We start from the raw sequence: 22939 nt of genomic DNA, 5'->3' as shown, positions 1-22939 counted from the left end.
TGGTCAAATTTTGAGGTTTGCAAAGGAGTCTGGGTATCACAACCTGGTCAGAGCCCCAAAAGTCACCCCATCTTGGATTTCCCTAGGTGTCTAGTTTTAAAAAATGCGCAGGTTTGCTAGGTTTCCCCAGGTGCCGGCTGAGCTAGAGGCCAAAATCCACAGCTAGGCACTTTGTAAAAAACAGCTCTGATTTCTTTCTGAAAATGCGATGTGTCCACGTAGTGTTTTGGTGCTTATCCTGTCGCGGGCGCTATGCCTACCCACACAAGTGAGGTACCATTTTTATCGGGAGACTTGGGGGAACGCTGTGTGGAAGGAAATTTGTGGCTCCTCTCAGATTCCAGAACTTTCTGTCACCGAAATGTGAGGAAAAAGTGTTTTTTTGGGCAAATTTTGAGGTTTGCAAAGGATTCTGGGTAACAGAACCTGGTCAGAGCCCCACAAGTCACCCCATCTTGGATTCCCCTAGGTGTCTAGTTTTCAAAAATGCGCAGGTTTGCTAGGTTTCCCCAGGTGCCGGCTGAGCTAGAGGCCAAAATCCACAGCTAGGCACTTTGTAAAAAACAGCTCTGTTTTCTTTCTGAAAATGTGATGTGTCCACGTCGTGTTTTGGGGCATATCCTGTCGTGGGCGCTAAGCCTACCCACACAATTGAGGTACCATTTTTATCGGGAGACTTGGGGGAACGCTGGGTGTAAGGAAATTTGTGGCTCCTCTCAGATTCCACAACTTTCTGTCACCGAAATGACAGGAAAAAGGTTTTTTTGGGCCAAATTTTGAGGTTTGCAACGAATTCTGGGTAACAGAACCTGGTCAGAGCCCCACAAGTCACCCCATCCTGGATTGCCCTAGGTGTCTAGTTTTTAAAAATGTGCAGGTTTGCTAGGTTTCCCCAGGTGCCGGCTGAGCTAGAGGCCAAAATCCACAGCTAGGCACTTTGTAAAAAACAGCTCTGTTTTCTTTCTGAAAATGTGATGTGTCCACGTCATGTTTTGGGGCATATCCTTTTGCGGGCGCTAGACCTACCCACACAAGTGAGGTACCATTTTTATCTGGAGACTTGGGGGAATGCTAGGTGGAAGGAAATTTGTAGCTCCTCTCAGATCCCAGAACTTTCTGTCACTGAAATGTGAGGAAAAGGTGTTTTTTTGGCCAAATTTTGAGGTTTGCAAAGGCTTCTGGGTAACAGAACCTGGTCAGAGCCCCACAAGTCACCCCATCTTGGATTCCCCTAGGTGTCTAGTTTTAAAAAATGCGCAGGTTTGCTAGTTTTCCCCAGGTGCCGGCCGAGCTAGAGGCCAAAATCCACATCTAGGCACTTTGTAAAAAACAGCTCTGTTTTCTTTCTGAAAATGCGATGTGTCCACGTCGTGTTTTGGGGCATATCCTGTCACGGGCGCTAGGCCTACCCACACAAGTGAGGTACCATTTTTATCGGGAGACTTGGGGAAACACTGGGTGAAAGGAAATTTGTGGCTCCTCTCAGATTCCAGAATTTTCTGTCACCGAAATGACAGGAAAAAGTGTTTTTTTGGTCAAATTTTGAGGTTTGCAAAGGATTCTGGGTAACAGAACCTGGTCAGAGCCCCACAAGTCACCCCATTTTGGATTCCCCTAGGTGTCTAGTTTTAAAAAATGCACAGGTTTGCTAGGTTTCCCCAGGTGCTGGCTGAGCTAGAGGCCAAAATCCACACCTAGGCACTTTGTAAAAAAACAGCCCCGTTTTCTTTCTGAAAATGTGATGTGTCCACGTTGTGTTTTGGGGCATATCCTGTCGCGGGCGCTAGGCCTACCCACACAAGTGAGGTGCCATTTTTATCGAGAGACTTGGGGGAACCCTGGGTGGAAGGAAATTTGTGGCTCCTCTCAGATTCCAGAACTTTCTGTCACCGAAATGACAGGAAAAAGTGTTTTTGTGGCCACATTTTGAGGTTTGCAAAGGATTCTGGGTAACAGAACCTGGTCAAAGCCCCACAAGTCACCCCATCTTGGATTCCCCTAGGTGTCTAGTTTTCAAAAATGCGCAGGTTTGCTAGGTTTCCCCAGGTGCCGGCTGAGCTAGAGGCCAAAATCCACAGCTAGGCACTTTGTAAAAAACAGCTCTGTTTTCTTTCTGAAAATGTGATGTGTCCACGTCGTGTTTTGGGGCATATCCTGTCGTGGGCGCTAAGCCTACCCACACAAGTGAGGTACCATTTTTATCGGGAGACTTGGGGGAACGCTGGGTGTAAGGAAATTTGTGGCTCCTCTCAGATTCCACAACTTTCTGTCACCGAAATGACAGGAAAAAGGTTTTTGTGGGCCAAATTATGAGGTTTGCAAAGGATTCTGGGTAACAGAACCTGGTCAGAGCCCCACAAGTCACCCCATCCTGGATTGCCCTAGGTGTCTAGTTTTTAAAAATGCGCAGGTTTGCTAGGTTTCCCCAGGTGCCGGCTGAGCTAGAGGCCAAAATCCACAGCTAGGCACTTTGTAAAAAACAGCTCTGTTTTCTTTCTGAAAATGTGATGTGTCCACGTCATGTTTTGGGGCATATCCTTTTGCGGGCGCTAGACCTACCCACACAAGTGAGGTACCATTTTTATCTGGAGACTTGGGGGAATGCTAGGTGGAAGGAAATTTGTGGCTCCTCTCAGATCCCAGAACTTTCTGTCACCGAAATGTGAGGAAAAGGTGTTTTTTTGGCCAAATTTTCAGGTTTGCAAAGGATTCTGGGTAACAGAACCTGGTCAGAGCCCCACAAGTCACCCCATCTTGGATTCCCCAAGGTGTCTAGTTTTCATAAATGCGCAGGTTTGCTAGGTTTCCCCAGGTGCCGGCCGAGCTAGAGGCCAAAATCCACAGCTAGGCACTTTGTAAAAAACAGCTCTGTTTTCTTTCTGAAAATGTGATGTGTCCACGTCATGTTTTGGGGCATATCCTGTCGCGGGCGCTATGCCTACCCACACAAGTGAGGTACCATTTTTATCGGGAGACTTGGGGGAACGCTGGGTGGAAGAAAATTTGTGGCTCCTCTCAGACTCCAGAACTTTCTGTCTCCGAAATGTGAGGAAAAAGTGTTTTTTTGGCCAAATGTTGAGGTTTGCAAAGGATTCTGGGTAACAGAACCTGGTCAGAGCCCCACAAGTCACCCCATCTTGGATTCCCCTAGGTGTCTAGTTTTCAAAAATGCACAGGTTTGCTAGATTTCCCCAGGTGCCGGCTGAGCTAGAGGCCAAAATCCACAGCTAGGCACTTTGTAAAAAACAGCTCTGTTTTCTTTCTGAAAATGTGATGTGTCCACGTCATGTTTTGGGGCATATCCTGTCGCGGGCGCTAGGCCTACCCACACAAGTGAGGTACCATTTTTATCAGGAGTCTTGGGGGAACGCTGGGTGGAAGGAAATTTGTGGCTCCTCTCAGATTCCAGAACTTTTTGTCACTGAAAAGACAGGAAAAAGTGTTTTTTTGGGCAAATTTTGAGGTTTGCAAAGGATTCTGGGTAACAGAACCTGGTCAGAGCACCACAAGTCACCCCATCTTGGATTTCCCTAGGTGTCTAGTTTTCACAAATGCGCAGGTTTGCTAGGTTTCCCCAGGTGCCGGCTGAGCTAGAGGCCAAAATCCACAGCTAGGCACTTTATAAAAAACAGCTCTGTTTTCTTTCTGAAAATGTGATGTGTCCACGTCGTGTTTTGGGGCATATCCTGTCGTGGGCGCTAAGCCTACCCACACAAGTGAGGTACCATTTTTATCGGGACACTTGGATGAACGCTGGGTGTAAGGAAATTTGTGGCTCCTCTCAGATTCCACAACTTTCTGTCACCGAAATGACAGGAAAAAGTGTTTTTTTGGTCAAATTTTGAGGTTTGCAAAGGATTCTGGGTATCACAACCTGGTCAGAGCCCCAAAAGTCACCCCATCTTGGATTTCCCTAGGTGTCTAGTTTTAAAAAATGGGCAGGTTTGCTAGGTTTCCCCAGGTGCCGGCTGAGCTAGAGGCCAAATTCCACAGCTAGGCACTTTGTAAAAAAAAGCTCTGTTTTCTTTCTGAAAATGTGATGTGTCCACGTCATATTTTGGGGCATATCCTGTCGCGGGCGCTAGGCCTACCCACACAAGTGAGGTACCATTTTTATCGGGAGTCTTGGGGAACGCTGGGTGGAAGGAAATTTGTGGCTCCTCTCAGATTCCACAACTTTCTGTCACCGAAATGACAGGAAAAAGGTTTTTTTTGGGCCAAATTATGAGGTTTGCAAAGGATTCAGGGTAACAGAACCTGGTCAGAGCCCCACAAGTCACCCCATCCTGGATTGCCCTAGGTGTCTAGTTTTTAAAAATGCGCAGGTTTGCTAGGTTTCCCCAGGTGCCGGCTGAGCTAGAGGCCAAAATCCACAGCTAGGCACTTTGTAAAAAACAGCTCTGTTTTCTTTCTGAAAATGTGATGTGTCCACGTCATGTTTTGGGGCATATCCTTTTGCGGGCGCTAGACCTACCCACACAAGTGAGGTACCATTTTTATCTGGAGACTTGGGGGAATGCTAGGTGGAAGGAAATTTGTGGCTCCTCTCAGATCCCAGAACTTTCTGTCACCGAAATGTGAGGAAAAGGTGTTTTTTTGGCCAAATTTTGAGGTTTGCAAAGGATTCTGGGTAACAGAACCTGGTCAGAGCCCCACAAGTCACCCCATCTTGGATTCCCCAAGGTGTCTAGTTTTCATAAATGCGCAGGTTTGCTAGGTTTCCCCAGGTGCCGGCCGAGCTAGAGGCCAAAATCCACAGCTAGGCACTTTGTAAAAAACAGCTCTGTTTTCTTTCTGAAAATGTGATGTGTCCACGTCATGTTTTGGGGCATATCCTGTCGCGGGCGCTATGCCTACCCACACAAGTGAGGTACCATTTTTATCGGGAGACGTGGGGGAACGCTGGGTGGAAGAAAATTTGTGGCTCCTCTCAGACTCCAGAACTTTCTGTCTCCGAAATGTGAGGAAAAAGTGTTTTTTTGGCCAAATGTTGAGGTTTGCAAAGGATTCTGGGTAACAGAACCTGGTCAGAGCCCCACAAGTCACCCCATCTTGGATTCCCCTAGGTGTCTAGTTTTCAAAAATGCACAGGTTTGCTAGATTTCCCCAGGTGCCGGCTGAGCTAGAGGCCAAAATCCACAGCTAGGCACTATGTAAAAAACAGCTCTGTTTTCTTTCTGAAAATGTGATGTGTCCACGTCATGTTTTGGGGCATATCCTGTCGCGGGCGCTAGGCCTACCCACACAAGTGAGGTACCATTTTTATCGGGAGTCTTGGGGGAACGCTGGGTGGAAGGAAATTTGTGGCTCCTCTCAGATTCCAGAACTTTTTGTAACTGAAAAGACAGGAAAAAGTGTTTTTTTGGGCAAATTTTGAGGTTTGCAAAGGATTCTGGGTAACAGAACTTGGTCAGAGCACCACAAGTCACCCCATCTTGGATTTCCCTAGGTGTCTAGTTTTCAAAAATGCGCAGGTTTGCTAGGTTTCCCCAGGTGCCGGCTGAGCTAGAGGCCAAAATCCACAGCTAGGCACTTTGTAAAAAACAGCTCTGTTTTCTTTCTGAAAATGTGATGTGTCCACGTCGTGTTTTGGGGCATATCCTGTCGTGGGCGCTAAGCCTACCCACACAAGTGAGGTACCATTTTTATCGGGACACTTGGATGAACGCTGGGTGTAAGGAAATTTGTGGCTCCTCTCAGATTCCACAACTTTCTGTCACCGAAATGACAGGAAAAAGTGTTTTTTTGGTCAAATTTTGAGGTTTGCAAAGGATTCTGGGTATCACAACCTGGTCAGAGCCCCAAAAGTCACCCCATCTTGGATTTCCCTAGGTGTCTAGTTTTAAAAAATGTGCAGGTTTGCTAGGTTTCCCCAGGTGCCGGCTGAGCTAGAGGCCAAAATCCACAGCTAGGCACTTTGTAAAAAACAGCTCTGTTTTCTTTCTGAAAATGTGATGTGTCCACGTCATGTTTTGGGGCATATCCTGTCGCGGGCGCTAGGCCTACCCACACAAGTGTGGTACCATTTTTATCGGGAGTCTTGGGGGAACGCTGGGTGGAAGGAAATTTGTGGCTCCTCTCAGATTCCAGAACTTTCTGTCACCGAAATGTGAGGAAAAAGTGTTTTTTTGGCCAAATATTGAGGTTTGCAAAGGATTCTGGGTAACAGAACCTGGTCAGAGCCCCACAAGTCACCCCATCTTGGATTCCCCTAGGTGTCTAGTTTTCAAAAATGCGCAGGTTTGGTAGATTTCCCCAGGTGCCGGCTGAGCTAGAGGCCAAAATCCACAGATAGGCACTTTGTAAAAAACAGCTCTGTTTTCTTTCTGAAAATGTGATGTGTCCACGTCATGTTTTGGGGCATATCCTGTCACGGGCGCTAGGCCTACCCACACAAGTGAGGTACCATTTTTATCGGGAGTCTTGGGGGAACGCTGGGTGGAAGGAAATTTGTGGCTCCTCTCAGATTCCAGAACTTTCTGTCACTGAAATGACAGGAAAAAGTGTTTTTTTGGGCAAATTTTGAGGTTTGCAAAGGATTCTGGGTAACAGAACCTAGTCAGAGCCCCACAAGTCACCCCATCTTGGATTCCCCTAGGTGTCTAGTTTTAAAAAATGCGCAGGTTTGCTAGTTTTCCCCAGGTGCCGGCTGAGCTAGAGGCCAAAATCCACATCTAGGCACTTTGTAAAAAACAGCTCTGTTTTCTTTCTGAAAATGTGATGTGTCCACGTCGTGTTTTGGGGCATATCCTGTCGTGGGCGCTAAGCCTACCCACACAAGTGAGGTACCATTTTTATCGGGAGACTTGGGGGAACGCTGGGTGTAAGGAAATTTGTGGCTCCTCTCAGATTCCACAACTTTCTGTCAACGAAATGACAGGAAAAAGTGTTTTTTTGGTCAAATTTTGAGGTTTGCAAAGGAGTCTGGGTATCACAACCTGGTCAGAGCCCCAAAAGTCACCCCATCTTGGATTTCCCTAGGTGTCTAGTTTTAAAAAATGCGCAGGTTTGCTAGGTTTCCCCAGGTGCCGGCTGAGCTAGAGGCCAAAATCCACAGCTAGGCACTTTGTAAAAAACAGCTCTGTTTTCTTTCTGAAAATGCGATGTGTCCACGTAGTGTTTTGGTGCATATCCTGTCGCGGGCGCTATGCCTACCCACACAAGTGAGGTACCCTTTTTATCGGGAGACTTGAGGGAACGCTGGGTGGAAGGAAATTTGTGGCTCCTCTCAGATTCCAGAACTTTCTGTCACCGAAATGACAGGAAAAAGTGTTTTTTTGGTCAAATTTTGAGGTTTGCAAAGGATTCTGGGTATCACAACCTGGTCAGAGCCCCAAAAGTCACCCCATCTTGGATTTCCCTAGGTGTCTAGTTTTAAAAAATGGGCAGGTTTGCTAGCTTTCCCCAGGTGCCGGCTGAGCTAGAGGCCAAAATCCACAGCTAGGCACTTTGTAAAAAACAGCTCTGTTTTCTTTCTGAAAATGTGATGTGTCCACGTCATGTTTTGGGGCATATCCTGTCGCGGGCGCTAGGCCTACCCACACAAGTGTGGTACCATTTTTATCGGGAGTCTTGGGGGAACGCTGGGTGGCAGGAAATTTGTGGCTCCTCTCAGATTCCAGAACTTTCTGTCGCCGAAATGTGAGGAAAAAGTGTTTTTTTGGCCAAATATTGAGGTTTGCAAAGGATTCTGGGTAACAGAACCTGGTCAGAGCCCAACAAGTCACCCCATCTTGGATTCCCCTAGGTGTCTAGTTTTCAAAAATGCACAGGTTTGGTAGATTTCCCCAGGTGCCGGCTGAGCTAGAGGCCAAAATCCACAGCTAGGCACTTTGTAAAAAACAGCTCTGTTTTCTTTCTGAAAATGTGATGTGTCCACGTCATGTTTTGGGGCATATCCTGTCACGGGCGCTAGGCCTACCCACACAAGTGAGGTACCATTTTTATCGGGAGTCTTGGGGGAACGCTGGGTGGTAGGAAATTTGTGGCTCCTCTCAGATTCCAGAACTTTCTGTCACTGAAATGACAGGAAAAAGTGTTTTTTTGGGCAAATTTTGAGGTTTGCAAAGGATTCTGGGTAACAGAACCTAGTCAGAGCCCCACAAGTCACCCCATCTTGGATTCCCCTAGGTGTCTAGTTTTAAAAAATGCGCAGGTTTGCTAGTTTTCCCCAGGTGCCGGCTGAGCTAGAGGCCAAAATCCACATCTAGGCACTTTGTAAAAAACAGCTCTGTTTTCTTTCTGAAAATGTGATGTGTCCACGTCGTGTTTTGGGGCATATCCTGTCGTGGGCGCTAAGCCTACCCACACAAGTGAGGTACCATTTTTATCGGGAGTCTTGGGGGAACGCTGGGTGGAAGGAAATTTGTGGCTCCTCTCAGATTCCAGAACTTTTTGTCACTGAAAAGACAGGAAAAAGTGTTTTTTTGGGCAAATTTTGAGGTTTGCAAAGGATTCTTGGTAACAGAACCTGGTCAGAGCACCACAAGTCACCCCATCTTGGATTTCCCTAGGTGTCTAGTTTTCAAAAATGCGCAGGTTTGCTAGGTTTCCCCAGGTGCCAGCTGAGCTAGAGGCCAAAATCCACAGCTAGGCACTTTGTAAAAAACAGCTCTGATTTCTTTCTGAAAATGCGATGTGTCCACGTAGTGTTTTGGTGCTTATCCTGTCGCGGGCGCTATGCCTACCCACACAAGTGAGGTACCATTTTTATCGGGAGACTTGGGGGAACGCTGGGTGGAAGAAAATTTGTGGCTCCTCTCAGACTCCAGAACTTTCTGTCTCCGAAATGGGAGGAAAAAGTGTTTTTTTGGCCAAATGTTGAGGTTTGCAAAGGATTCTGGGTAACAGAACCTGGTCAGAGCCCCACAAGTCACCCCATCTTGGATTCCCCTAGGTGTCTAGTTTTCAAAAATGCACAGGTTTGCTAGATTTCCCCAGGTGCCGGCTGAGCTAGAGGCCAAAATCCACAGCTAGGCACTTTGTAAAAAACAGCTCTGTTTTCTTTCTGAAAATGTGATGTGTCCACGTCATGTTTTGGAGCATATCCTGTCGCGGGCGCTAGGCCTACCCACACAAGTGAGGTACCATTTTTATCGGGAGTCTTGGGGGAACGCTGGGTGGAAGGAAATTTGTGGCTCCTCTCAGATTCCAGAACTTTTTGTCACTGAAAAGACAGGAAAAAGTGTTTTTTTGGGCAAATTTTGAGGTTTGCAAAGGATTCTGGGTAACAGAACCTGGTCAGAGCACCACAAGTCACCCCATCTTGGATTTCCCTAGGTGTCTAGTTTTCAAAAATGCGCAGGTTTGCTAGGTTTCCCCAGGTGCTGGCTGAGCTAGAGGCCAAAATCCACAGCTAGGCACTTTGTAAAAAACAGCTCTGTTTTCTTTCTGAAAATGTGATGTGTCCACGTCGTGTTTTGGGGCATATCCTGTCGTGGGCGCTAAGCCTACCCACACAAGTGAGGTACCATTTTTATCGGGACACTTGGATGAATGCTGGGTGTAAGGAAATTTGTGGCTCCTCTCAGATTCCACAACTTTCTGTCACCGAAATGACAGGAAAAAGTGTTTTTTTGGTCAAATTTTGAGGTTTGCAAAGGATTCTGGGTATCACAACCTGGTCAGAGCCCCAAAAGTCACCCCATCTTGGATTCCCCTAGGTGTCTAGTTTTAAAAATGCACAGGTTTGCTAGGTTTCCCCAGGTGCTGGCTGAGCTAGAGGCCAAAATCCACAGCTAGGCACTTTGTAAAAAAACAGCTCTGTTTTCTTTCTGAAAATGTGGTGTGTCCACGTCATGTTTTGGGGCATATCCTGTCACGGGCGCTTGGCCTACCCACACAAATGAGGTACCATTTTTATCAGGAGTCTTGGGGGAACGCTGGGTGGAAGGAAATTTGTGGCTCCTCTCAGATTCCAGAACTTTTTGTCACTGAAATGACAGGAAAAAGTGTTTTTTGGGGCAAATGTTGAGGTTTGCAAAGGATTCTGGGTAACAGAACCTGGTCAGAGCCCCACAAGTCACGCCATCTTGGATTCCCCTAGGTGTCTAGTTTTCAAAAATGCGCAGGTTTGCTAGGTTTCCCCAGGTGCCGGCTGAGCTAGAGGCCAAAATCCACAGCTAGGCACTTTGTAAAAAACAGCTCTGTTTTCTTTCTGAAAATGCGATGTGTCCACGTCGTGTTTTGGGGCATATCCTGTCGTGGGCGCTAAGCCTACCCACACAAGTGAGGTACCATTTTTATCGGGAGACTTGCGGGAACGCTGGGTGTAAGGAAATTTGTGGCTCCTCTCAGATTCCACAACTTTCTGTCACCGAAATGACAGGAAAAAGGTTTTTTTGGGCAAATTTTGAGGTTTGCAAAGGATTCTGGGTAACAGAACCTGGTCAGAGCCCCACAAGTCACCCCATCTTGGATTCCCCTAGGTGTCTAGTTTTCAAAAATACGCAGGTTTGCTAGTTTTCCCCAGGTGCCGGCTGAGCTAGAGGCCAAAATCCACAGCTAGGCACTTTGTAAAAAACAGCTCTGTTTTCTTTCTGAAAATGTGATGTGTCCACGTCGTGTTTTGGGGCATATCCTGTCGTGGGCGCTAAGCCTACCCACACAAGTGAGGTACCATTTTTATCGGGACACTTGGATGAATGCTGGGTGTAAGGAAATTTGTGGCTCCTCTCAGATTCCACAACTTTCTGTCACCGAAATGACAGGAAAAAGTGTTTTTTTGGTCAAATTTTGAGGTTTGCAAAGGATTCTGGGTATCACAACCTGGTCAGAGCCCCAAAAGTCACCCCATCTTGGATTTCCCTAGGTGTCTAGTTTTAAAAAATGGGCAGGTTTGCTAGGTTTCCCCAGGTGCCGGCTGAGCTAGAGGCCAAAATCCACAGCTAGGCACTTTGTAAAAAACAGCTCTGTTTTCTTTCTGAAAATGTGATGTGTCCACGTCATGTTTTGGGGCATATCCTGTCGCGGGCGCTAGGCCTACCCACACAAGTGTGTACCATTTTTATCGGGAGTCTTGGGGGAACGCTGGGTGGCAGGAAATTTGTGGCTCCTCTCAGATTCCAGAACTTTCTGTCGCCGAAATGTGAGGAAAAAGTGTTTTTTTGGCCAAATATTGAGGTTTGCAAAGGATTCTGGGTAACAGAACCTGGTCAGAGCCCAACAAGTCACCCCATCTTGGATTCCCCTAGGTGTCTAGTTTTCAAAAATGCACAGGTTTGGTAGATTTCCCCAGGTGCCGGCTGAGCTAGAGGCCAAAATCCACAGCTAGGCACTTTGTAAAAAACAGCTCTGTTTTCTTTCTGAAAATGTGATGTGTCCACGTCATGTTTTGGGGCATATCCTGTCACGGGCGCTAGGCCTACCCACACAAGTGAGGTACCATTTTTATCGGGAGTCTTGGGGGAACGCTGGGTGGAAGGAAATTTGTGGCTCCTCTCAGATTCCAGAACTTTCTGTCACTGAAATGACAGGAAAAAGTGTTTTTTTGGGCAAATTTTGAGGTTTGCAAAGGATTCTGGGTAACAGAACCTAGTCAGAGCCCCACAAGTCACCCCATCTTGGATTCCCCTAGGTGTCTAGTTTTAAAAAATGCGCAGGTTTGCTAGTTTTCCCCAGGTGCCGGCTGAGCTAGAGGCCAAAATCCACATCTAGGCACTTTGTAAAAAACAGCTCTGTTTTCTTTCTGAAAATGTGATGTGTCCACGTCGTGTTTTGGGGCATATCCTGTCGTGGGCGCTAAGCCTACCCACACAAGTGAGGTACCATTTTTATCGGGAGACTTGGGGGAACGCTGGGTGTAAGGAAATTTGTGGCTCCTCTCAGATTCCACAACTTTCTGTCAACGAAATGACAGGAAAAAGTGTTTTTTTGGTCAAATTTTGAGGTTTGCAAAGGAGTCTGGGTATCACAACCTGGTCAGAGCCCCAAAAGTCACCCCATCTTGGATTTCCCTAGGTGTCTAGTTTTAAAAAATGCGCAGGTTTGCTAGATTTCCCCAGGTGCCGGCTGAGCTAGAGGCCAAAATCCACAGCTAGGCACTTTGTAAAAAACAGCTCTGTTTTCTTTCTGAAAATGCGATGTGTCCACGTCGTGTTTTGGGGCATATCCTGTCGTGGGCGCTAAGCCTACCCACACAAGTGAGGTACCATTTTTATCGGGAGACTTGCGGGAACGCTGGGTGTAAGGACATTTGTGGCTCCTCTCAGATTCCACAACTTTCTGTCACCGAAATGACAGGAAAAAGGTTTTTTTGGGCAAATTTTGAGGTTTGCAAAGGATTCTGGGTAACAGAACCTGGTCAGAGCCCCACAAGTCACCCCATCTTGGATTCCCCTAGGTGTCTAGTTTTCAAAAATGCGCAGGTTTGCTAGGTTTCCCCAGGTGCCGGCTGAGCTAGAGGCCAAAATCCACAGCTAGGCACTTTGTAAAAAACAGCTCTGTTTTCTTTCTGAAAATGTGATGTGTCCACTTCGTGTTTTGGGGCATATCCTGTCGTGGGCGCTAAGCCTACCCACACAAGTGAGGTACCATTTTTATCGGGAGACTTGGGGGAACGCTGGGTGTAAGGAAATTTGTGGCTCCTCTCAGATTCCACAACTTTCTGTCACCGAAATGTGAGGAAAAAGTGTTTTTTTGGTCAAATTTTGAGGTTTGCAAAGGAGTCTGGGTATCACAACCTGGTCAGAGCCCCAAAAGTCACCCCATCTTGGATTTCCCTAGGTGTCTAGTTTTAAAAAATGCGCAGGTTTGCTAGGTTTCCCCAGGTGCCGGCTGAGCTAGAGGCCAAAATCCACAGCTAGGCACTTTGTAAAAAACAGCTCTGATTTCTTTCTGAAAATGCGATGTGTCCACGTAGTGTTTTGGTGCTTATCCTGTCGCGGGCGCTATGCCTACCCACACAAGTGAGGTACCATTTTTATCGGGAGACTTGGGGGAACGCTGGGTGGAAGGAAATTTGTGGCTCCTCTCAGATTCCAGAACTTTCTGTCACCGAAATGTGAGGAAAAAGTGTTTTTTTGGGCACATTTTGAGGTTTGCAAAGGATTCTGGGTAACAGAACCTGGTCAGAGCCCCACAAGTCACCCCATCTTGGATTCCCCTAGGTGTCTAGTTTTCAAAAATGCGCAGGTTTGCTAGGTTTCCCCAGGTGCCGGCTGAGCTAGAGGCCAAAATCCACAGCTAGGCACTTTGTAAAAAACAGCTCTGTTTTCTTTCTGAATATGTGATGTGTCCACGTCGTGTTTTGGGGCATATCCTGTCGTGGGCGCTAAGCCTACCCACACAAGTGAGGTACCATTTTTATCGGGAGACTTGGGGGAACGCTGGGTGTAAGGAAATTTGTGGCTCCTCTCAGATTCCACAACTTTCTGTCACCGAAATGACAGGAAAAAGGTTTTTTTTGGCCAAATTTTGAGGTTTGCAACGGATTCTGGGTAACAGAACCTGGTCAGAGCCCCACAAGTCACCCCATCCTGGATTGCCCTAGGTGTCTAGTTTTTAAAAATGTGCAGGTTTGCTAGGTTTCCCCAGGTGCCGGCTGAGCTAGAGGCCAAAATCCACAGCTAGGCACTTTGTAAAAAACAGCTCTGTTTTCTTTCTGAAAATGTGATGTGTCCACGTCATGTTTTGGGGCATATCCTTTTGCGGGCGCTAGACCTACCCACACAAGTGAGGTACCATTTTTATCTGGAGACTTGGGGAAATGCTAGGTGGAAGGAAATTTGTGGCTCCTCTCAGATCCCAGAACTTTCTGTCACCGAAATGTGAGGAAAAGGTGTTTTTTTGGCCAAATTTTGAGGTTTGCAAAGGATTCTGGGTAACAGAACCTGGTCAGAGCCCCACAAGTCACCCCATCTTGGATTCCCCTAGGTGTCTAGTTTTCATAAATGCGCAGGTTTGCTAGGTTTCCCCAGGTGCCGGCCGAGCTAGAGGCCAAAATCCACAGCTAGGCACTTTGTAAAAAACAGCTCTGTTTTCTTTCTGAAAATGCGATGTGTCCACGTCGTGTTTTGGGGCATATCCTGTCACGGGCGCTAGGCCTACCCACACAAGTGAGGTACCATTTTTATCGGGAGACTTGGGGAAACACTGGGTGAAAGGAAATTTGTGGCTCCTCTCAGATTCCAGAATTTTCTGTCACCGAAATGACAGGAAAAAGTGTTTTTTTGGTCAAATTTTGAGGTTTGCAAAGGATTCTGGGTAACAGAACCTGGTCAGAGCCCCACAAGTCACCCCATTTTGGATTCCCCTAGGTGTCTAGTTTTAAAAAATGCACAGGTTTGCTAGGTTTCCCCAGGTGCTGGCTGAGCTAGAGGCCAAAATCCACACCTAGGCACTTTGTAAAAAAACAGCTCTGTTTTCTTTCTGAAAATGTGATGTGTCCACGTTGTGTTTTGGGGCATATCCTGTCGCGGGCGCTAGGCCTACCCACACAAGTGAGGTACCATTTTTATCGAGAGACTTGGGGGAACCCTGGGTGGAAGGAAATTTGAGGCTCCTCTCAGATTCCAGAACTTTCTGTCACCGAAATGACAGGAAAAAGTGTTTTTGTGGCCACATTTTGAGGTTTGCAAAGGATTCTGGGTAACAGAACCTGGTCAAAGCCCCACAAGTCACCCCATCTTGGATTCCCCTAGGTGTCTAGTTTTCAAAAATGCGCAGGTTTGCTAGGTTTCCCCAGGTGCCGGCTGAGCTAGAGGCCAAAATCCACAGCTAGGCACTTTGTAAAAAACAGCTCTGTTTTCTTTCTGAAAATGTGATGTGTCCACGTCGTGTTTTGGGGCATATCCTGTCGTGGGCGCTAAGCCTACCCACACAAGTGAGGTACCATTTTTATCGGGAGACTTGGGGGAACGCTGGGTGTAAGGAAATTTGTGGCTCCTCTCAGATTCCACAACTTTCTGTCACCGAAATGACAGGAAAAAGGGTTTTTTGGGCCAAATTATGAGGTTTGCAAAGGATTCTGGGTAACAGAACCTGGTCAGAGCCCCACAAGTCACCCCATCCTGGATTGCCCTAGGTGTCTAGTTTTTAAAAATGCGCAGGTTTGCTAGGTTTCCCCAGGTGCCGGCTGAGCTAGAGGCCAAAATCCACAAGTAGGCACTTTGTAAAAAACAGCTCTGTTTTCTTTCTGAAAATGTGATGTGTCCACGTCATGTTTTGGGGCATATCCTTTTGCGGGCGCTAGACCTACCCACACAAGTGAGGTACCATTTTTATCTGGAGACTTGGGGGAATGCTAGGTGGAAGGAAATTTGTGGCTCCTCTCAGATCCCAGAACTTTCTGTCACCGAAATGTGAGGAAAAGGTGTTTTTTTGGCCAAATTTTGAGGTTTGCAAAGGATTCTGGGTAACAGAACCTGGTCAGAGCCCCACAAGTCACCCCATCTTGGATTCCCCAAGGTGTCTAGTTTTCATAAATGCGCAGGTTTGCTAGGTTTCCCCAGGTGCCGGCCGAGCTAGAGGCCAAAATCCACAGCTAGGCACTTTGTAAAAAACAGCTCTGTTTTCTTTCTGAAAATGCGATGTGTCCACGTCGTGTTTTGGGGCATATCCTGTCGCGGGCGCTATGCCTACCCACACAAGTGAGGTACCATTTTTATCGGGAGACTTGGGGCAACGCTGGGTGAAAGGAAATTTGTGGCTCCTCTCAGATTCCAGAATTTTCTGTCACCGAAATGACAGGAAAAAGTGTTTTTTTGGTCAAATTTTGAGGTTTGCAAAGGGTTCTGGGTAACAGAACCTGGTCAGAGCCCCACAAGTCACCCCATTTTGGATTCCCCTAGGTGTCTAGTTTTAAAAATGCACAGGTTTGCTAGGTTTCCCCAGGTGCTGGCTGAGCTAGAGGCCAAAATCCACAGCTAGGCACTTTGTAAAAAAACAGCTCTGTTTTCTTTCTGAAAATGTGGTGTGTCCACGTCATGTTTTGGGGCATATCCTGTCACGGGCGCTTGGCCTACCCACACAAATGAGGTACCATTTTTATCAGGAGTCTTGGGGGAACGCTGGGTGGAAGGAAATTTGTGGCTCCTCTCAGATTCCAGAACTTTTTGTCACTGAAATGACAGGAAAAAGTGTTTTTTGGGGAAAATGTTGAGGTTTGCAAAGGATTCTGGGTAACAGAACCTGGTCAGAGCCCCACAAGTCACCCCATCTTGGATTCCCCTAGGTGTCTAGTTTTCAAAAATGCGCAGGTTTGCTAGGTTTCCCCAGGTGCTGGCTGAGCTAGAGGCCAAAATCCACAGCTAGGCACTTTGTAAAAAACAGCTCTGTTTTCTTTCTGAAAATGCGATGTGTCCACGTCGTGTTTTGGGGCATATCCTGTCGTGGGCGCTAAGCCTACCCACACAAGTGAGGTACCATTTTTATCGGGAGACTTGCGGGAACGCTGGGTGTAAGGAAATTTGTGGCTCCTCTCAGATTCCACAACTTTCTGTCACCGAAATGACAGGAAAAAGGTTTTTTTGGGCATATTTTGAGGTTTGCAAAGGATTCTGGGTAACAGAACCTGGTCAGAGCCCCACAAGTCACCCCATCTTGGATTCCCCTAGGTGTCTAGTTTTCAAAAATGCGCAGGTTTGCTAGTTTTCCCCAGGTGCCGGCTGAGCTAGAGGCCAAAATCCACAGCTAGGCACTTTGTAAAAAACAGCTCTGTTTTCTTTCTGAAAATGTGATGTGTCCACTTCGTGTTTTGGGGCATATCCTGTCGTGGGCGCTAAGCCTACCCACACAAGTGAGGTACCATTTTTATCGGGAGACTTGGGGGAACGCTGGGTGTAAGGAAATTTGTGGCTCCTCTCAGATTCCACAACTTTCTGTCACCGAAATGTGAGGAAAAAGTGTTTTTTTGGTCAAATTTTGAGGTTTGCAAAGGAGTCTGGGTATCACAACCTGGTCAGAGCCCCAAAAGTCACCCCATCTTGGATTTCCCTAGGTGTCTAGTTTTCAAAAATGCGCAGGTTTGCTATGTTTCCCCAGGTGCCGGCTGAGCTAGAGGCCAAAATCCACAGCTAGGCACTTTGTAAAAAACAGCTCTGTTTTCTTTCTGAAAATGTGATGTGTCCACGTCGTGTTTTGGGGCATATCCTGTCGTGGGCGCTAAGCCTACCCACACAAGTGAGGTACCATTTTTATCGGGAGACTTGGGGGAACGCTGGGTGTAAGGAAATTTGTGGCTCCTCTCAGATTCCACAACTTTCTGTCACCGAAATGACAGGAAAAAGGTTTTTTTGGGCCAAATTATGAGGTTTGCAAAGGATTCTGGGTAACAGAACCTGGTCAGAGCCCCACAAGTCACCCCATCCTGGATTGCCCTAGGTGTCTAGTTTTTAAAAATGCGCAGGTTTGCTAGGTTTCCCCAGGTGCCGGCTGAGCTAGAGGCCAAAATCCACAAGTAGGCACTTTGTAAAAAACAGCTCTGTTTTCTTTCTGAAAATGTGATGTGTCCACGTCATGTTTTGGGGCATATCCTTTTGCGGGCGCTAGACCTACCCACACAAGTGAGGTACCATTTTTATCTGGAGACTTGGGGGAATGCTAGGTGGAAGGAAATTTGTGGCTCCTCTCAGATCCCAGAACTTTCTGTCACCGAAATGTGAGGAAAAGGTGTTTTTTTGGCCAAATTTTGAGGTTTGCAAAGGATTCTGGGTAACAGAACCTGGTCAGAGCCCCACAAGTCACCCCATCTTGGATTCCCCAAGGTGTCTAGTTTTCATAAATGCGCAGGTTTGCTAGGTTTCCCCAGGTGCCGGCCGAGCTAGAGGCCAAAATCCACAGCTAGGCACTTTGTAAAAAACAGCTCTGTTTTCTTTCTGAAAATGCGATGTGTCCACGTCGTGTTTTGGGGCATATCCTGTCGCGGGCGCTATGCCTACCCACACAAGTGAGGTACCATTTTTATCGGGAGACTTGGGGCAACGCTGGGTGAAAGGAAATTTGTGGCTCCTCTCAGATTCCAGAATTTTCTGTCACCGAAATGACAGGAAAAAGTGTTTTTTTGGTCAAATTTTGAGGTTTGCAAAGGGTTCTGGGTAACAGAACCTGGTCAGAGCCCCACAAGTCACCCCATTTTGGATTCCCCTAGGTGTCTAGTTTTAAAAATGCACAGGTTTGCTAGGTTTCCCCAGGTGCTGGCTGAGCTAGAGGCCAAAATCCACAGCTAGGCACTTTGTAAAAAAACAGCTCTGTTTTCTTTCTGAAAATGTGGTGTGTCCACGTCATGTTTTGGGGCATATCCTGTCACGGGCGCTTGGCCTACCCACACAAATGAGGTACCATTTTTATCAGGAGTCTTGGGGGAACGCTGGGTGGAAGGAAATTTGTGGCTCCTCTCAGATTCCAGAACTTTTTGTCACTGAAATGACAGGAAAAAGTGTTTTTTGGGGCAAATGTTGAGGTTTGCAAAGGATTCTGGGTAACAGAACCTGGTCAGAGCCCCACAAGTCACCCCATCTTGGATTCCCCTAGGTGTCTAGTTTTCAAAAATGCGCAGGTTTGCTAGGTTTCCCCAGGTGCCGGCTGAGCTAGAGGCCAAAATCCACAGCTAGGCACTTTGTAAAAAACAGCTCTGTTTTCTTTCTGAAAATGCGATGTGTCCACGTCGTGTTTTGGGGCATATCCTGTCGTGGGCGCTAAGCCTACCCACACAAGTGAGGTACCATTTTTATCGGGAGACTTGCGGGAACGCTGGGTGTAAGGAAATTTGTGGCTCCTCTCAGATTCCACAACTTTCTGTCACCGAAATGACAGGAAAAAGTTTTTTTTGGGCAAATTTTGAGGTTTGCAAAGGATTCTGGGTAACAGAACCTGGTCAGAGCCCCACAAGTCACCCCATCTTGGATTCCCCTAGGTGTCTAGTTTTCAAAAATGCGCAGGTTTGCTAGTTTTCCCCAGGTGCCGGCTGAGCTAGAGGCCAAAATCCACAGCTAGGCACTTTGTAAAAAACAGCTCTGATTTCTTTCTGAAAATGCGATGTGTCCACGTAGTGTTTTGGTGCTTATCCTGTCGCGGGCGCTATGCCTACCCACACAAGTGAGGTACCATTTTTATCGGGAGACTTGGGGGAACGCTGGGTGGAAGGAAATTTGTGGCTCCTCTCAGATTCCAGAACTTTCTGTCACCGAAATGTGAGGAAAAAGTGTTTTTTTGGGCACATTTTGAGGTTTGCAAAGGATTCTGGGTAACAGAACCTGGTCAGAGCCCCACAAGTCACCCCATCTTGGATTCCCCTAGGTGTCTAGTTTTCAAAAATGCGCAGGTTTGCTAGGTTTCCCCAGGTGCCGGCTGAGCTAGAGGCCAAAATCCACAGCTAGGCACTTTGTAAAAAACAGCTCTGTTTTCTTTCTGAATATGTGATGTGTCCACGTCATGTTTTGGGGCATATCCTGTCGTGGGCGCTAAGCCTACCCACACAAGTGAGGTACCATTTTTATCGGGAGACTTGGGGGAACGCTGGGTGTAAGGAAATTTGTGGCTCCTCTCAGATTCCACAACTTTCTGTCACCGAAATGACAGGAAAAAGGTTTTTTTTGGCCAAATTTTGAGGTTTGCAACGGATTCTGGGTAACAGAACCTGGTCAGAGCCCCACAAGTCACCCCATCCTGGATTGCCCTAGGTGTCTAGTTTTTAAAAATGTGCAGGTTTGCTAGGTTTCCCCAGGTGCCGGCTGAGCTAGAGGCCAAAATCCACAGCTAGGCACTTTGTAAAAAACAGCTCTGTTTTCTTTCTGAAAATGTGATGTGTCCACGTCATGTTTTGGGGCATATCCTTTTGCGGGCGCTAGACCTACCCACACAAGTGAGGTACCATTTTTATCTGGAGACTTGGGGGAATGCTAGGTGGAAGGAAATTTGTGGCTCCTCTCAGATCCCAGAACTTTCTGTCACCGAAATGTGAGGAAAAGGTGTTTTTTTGGCCAAATTTTGAGGTTTGCAAAGGATTCTGGGTAACAGAACCTGGTCAGAGCCCCACAAGTCACCCCATCTTGGATTCCCCTAGGTGTCTAGTTTTCATAAATGCGCAGGTTTGCTAGGTTTCCCCAGGTGCCGGCCGAGCTAGAGGCCAAAATCCACAGCTAGGCACTTTGTAAAAAACAGCTCTGTTTTCTTTCTGAAAATGCGATGTGTCCACGTCGTGTTTTGGGGCATATCCTGTCACGGGCGCTAGGCCTACCCACACAAGTGAGGTACCATTTTTATCGGGAGACTTGGGGAAACACTGGGTGAAAGGAAATTTGTGGCTCCTCTCAGATTCCAGAATTTTCTGTCACCGAAATGACAGGAAAAAGTGTTTTTTTGGTCAAATTTTGAGGTTTGCAAAGGATTCTGGGTAACAGAACCTGGTCAGAGCCCCACAAGTCACCCCATTTTGGATTCCCCTAGGTGTCTAGTTTTAAAAAATGCACAGGTTTGCTAGGTTTCCCCAGGTGCTGGCTGAGCTAGAGGCCAAAATCCACACCTAGGCACTTTGTAAAAAAACAGCTCTGTTTTCTTTCTGAAAATGTGATGTGTCCACGTTGTGTTTTGGGGCATATCCTGTCGCGGGCGCTAGGCCTACCCACACAAGTGAGGTACCATTTTTATCGAGAGACTTGGGGGAACCCTGGGTGGAAGGAAATTTGTGGCTCCTCTCAGATTCCAGAACTTTCTGTCACCGAAATGACAGGAAAAAGTGTTTTTGTGGCCACATTTTGAGGTTTGCAAAGGATTCTGGGTAACAGAACCTGGTCAAAGCCCCACAAGTCACCCCATCTTGGATTCCCCTAGGTGTCTAGTTTTCAAAAATGCTCAGGTTTGCTAGGTTTCCCCAGGTGCCGGCTGAGCTAGAGGCCAAAATCCACAGCTAGGCACTTTGTAAAAAACAGCTCTGTTTTCTTTGTGAAAATGTGATGTGTCCACGTCGTGTTTTGGGGCATATCCTGTCGTGGGCGCTAAGCCTACCCACACAAGTGAGGTACCATTTTTATCGGGAGACTTGGGGGAACGCTGGGTGGAAGGAAATTTGTGGCTCCTCTCAGATTCCACAACTTTCTGTCACCGAAATGACAGGAAAAAGGTTTTTTTGGGCCAAATTATGAGGTTTGCAAAGGATTCTGGGTAACAGAACCTGGTCAGACCCCACAAGTCACCCCATCCTGGATTGCCCTAGGTGTCTAGTTTTTAAAAATGCGCAGGTTTGCTAGGTTTCCCCAGGTGCCGGCCGAGCTAGAGGCCAAAATCCACAGCTAGGCACTTTGTAAAAAACAGCTCTGTTTTCTTTCTGAAAATGTGATGTGTCCACGTCATGTTTTGGGGCATATCCTTTTGCGGGCGCTAGACCTACCCACACAAGTGAGGTACCATTTTTATCTGGAGACTTGGGGGAATGCTAGGTGGAAGGAAATTTGTGGCTCCTCTCAGATCCCAGAACTTTCTGTCACCGAAATGTGAGGAAAAGGTGTTTTTTTGGCCAAATTTTGAGGTTTGCAAAGGATTCTGGGTAACAGAACCTGGTCAGAGCCCCACAAGTCACCCCATCTTGGATTCCCCAAGGTGTCTAGTTTTCATAAATGCGCAGGTTTGCTAGGTTTCCCCAGGTGCCGGCCGAGCTAGAGGCCAAAATCCACAGCTAGGCACTTTGTAAAAAACAGCTCTGTTTTCTTTCTGAAAATGCGATGTGTCCACGTCGTGTTTTGGGGCATATCCTGTCGCGGGCGCTATGCCTACCCACACAAGTGAGGTACCATTTTTATCGGGAGCCTTGGGGCAACGCTGGGTGAATGGAAATTTGTGGCTCCTCTCAGATTCCAGAATTTTCTGTCACCGAAATGACAGGAAAAAGTGTTTTTTTGGTCAAATTTTGAGGTTTGCAAAGGGTTCTGGGTAACAGAACCTGGTCAGAGCCCCACAAGTCACCCCATTTTGGATTCCACTAGGTGTCTAGTTTTAAAAATGCACAGGTTTGCTAGGTTTCCCCAGGTGCTGGCTGAGCTAGAGGCCAAAATCCACAGCTAGGCACTTTGTAAAAAAACAGCTCTGTTTTCTTTCTGAAAATGTGATGTGTCCACGTTGTGTTTTGGGGCATATCCTGTCGCGGGCGCTAGGCCTACCCACACAAGTGAGGTACCATTTTTATCGAGAGACTTGGGGGAACCCTGGGTGGAAGGAAATTTGTGGCTCCTCTCAGATTCCAGAACTTTCTGTCACCGAAATGACAGGAAAAAGTGTTTTTGTGGCCACATTTTGAGGTTTGCAAAGGATTCTGGGTAACAGAACCTGGTCCGAGCCCCACAAGTCACCCCATTTTGGATTCCCCCAGGTGTCTAGTTTTCAAAAATGCACAGGTTTGCTAGGTTTCCCCAGGTGCTGGCTGAGCTAGAGGCCAAAATCCACAGCTAGGCACTTTGTAAAAAACAGCTCTGTTTTCTTTCTGAAAATGTGATGTGTCCACGTCGTGTTTTGGGGCATATCCTGTTGCGGGCGCTAGGCCTACCCACACAAGTGAGGTACCATTTTTATCGGGAGACTTGGGGGAATGCTGGGTGGCAGGAAATTTGTGGCTCCTCTCAGATTCCACAACTTTCTGTCACCGAAATGACAGGAAAAAGTGATTTTTTGGCCAAATTTTGAGGCTTGCAAAGGATTCTGGGTAACAGAACCTGGTCCGAGCCCCACAAGTCACCCCATCTTGGATTCCCCTAGGTGTCTACTTTGCAAAAATGCGCAGGTTTGCTAGGTTTCCCCAGGTGCCGCTGAGCTAGAGGCCAAAATCTACAGCTAGGCTTTTTGTAAAAAACAGCTCTGTTTTCTTTCTGAAAATGTGATGTGTCCACGTTGTGTTTTGGGGCATATCCTGTCGCGGGCGCTAGGCCTACCCACGCAAGTGAGATGCCATTTTTATCGGGAGACTTGGGGGAACACAGAACAGCAAAACAAGTGTTATTGCCCCTTGTCTTTCTCT

The sequence above is a fragment of the Pleurodeles waltl genome, chromosome 10, assembly GCF_031143425.1.
Source record: "Pleurodeles waltl isolate 20211129_DDA chromosome 10, aPleWal1.hap1.20221129, whole genome shotgun sequence".
NCBI classification, from domain to species: Eukaryota; Metazoa; Chordata; class Amphibia; order Caudata; family Salamandridae; genus Pleurodeles; species Pleurodeles waltl.
Note: the sequence above shows the minus strand (reverse complement) of the source record.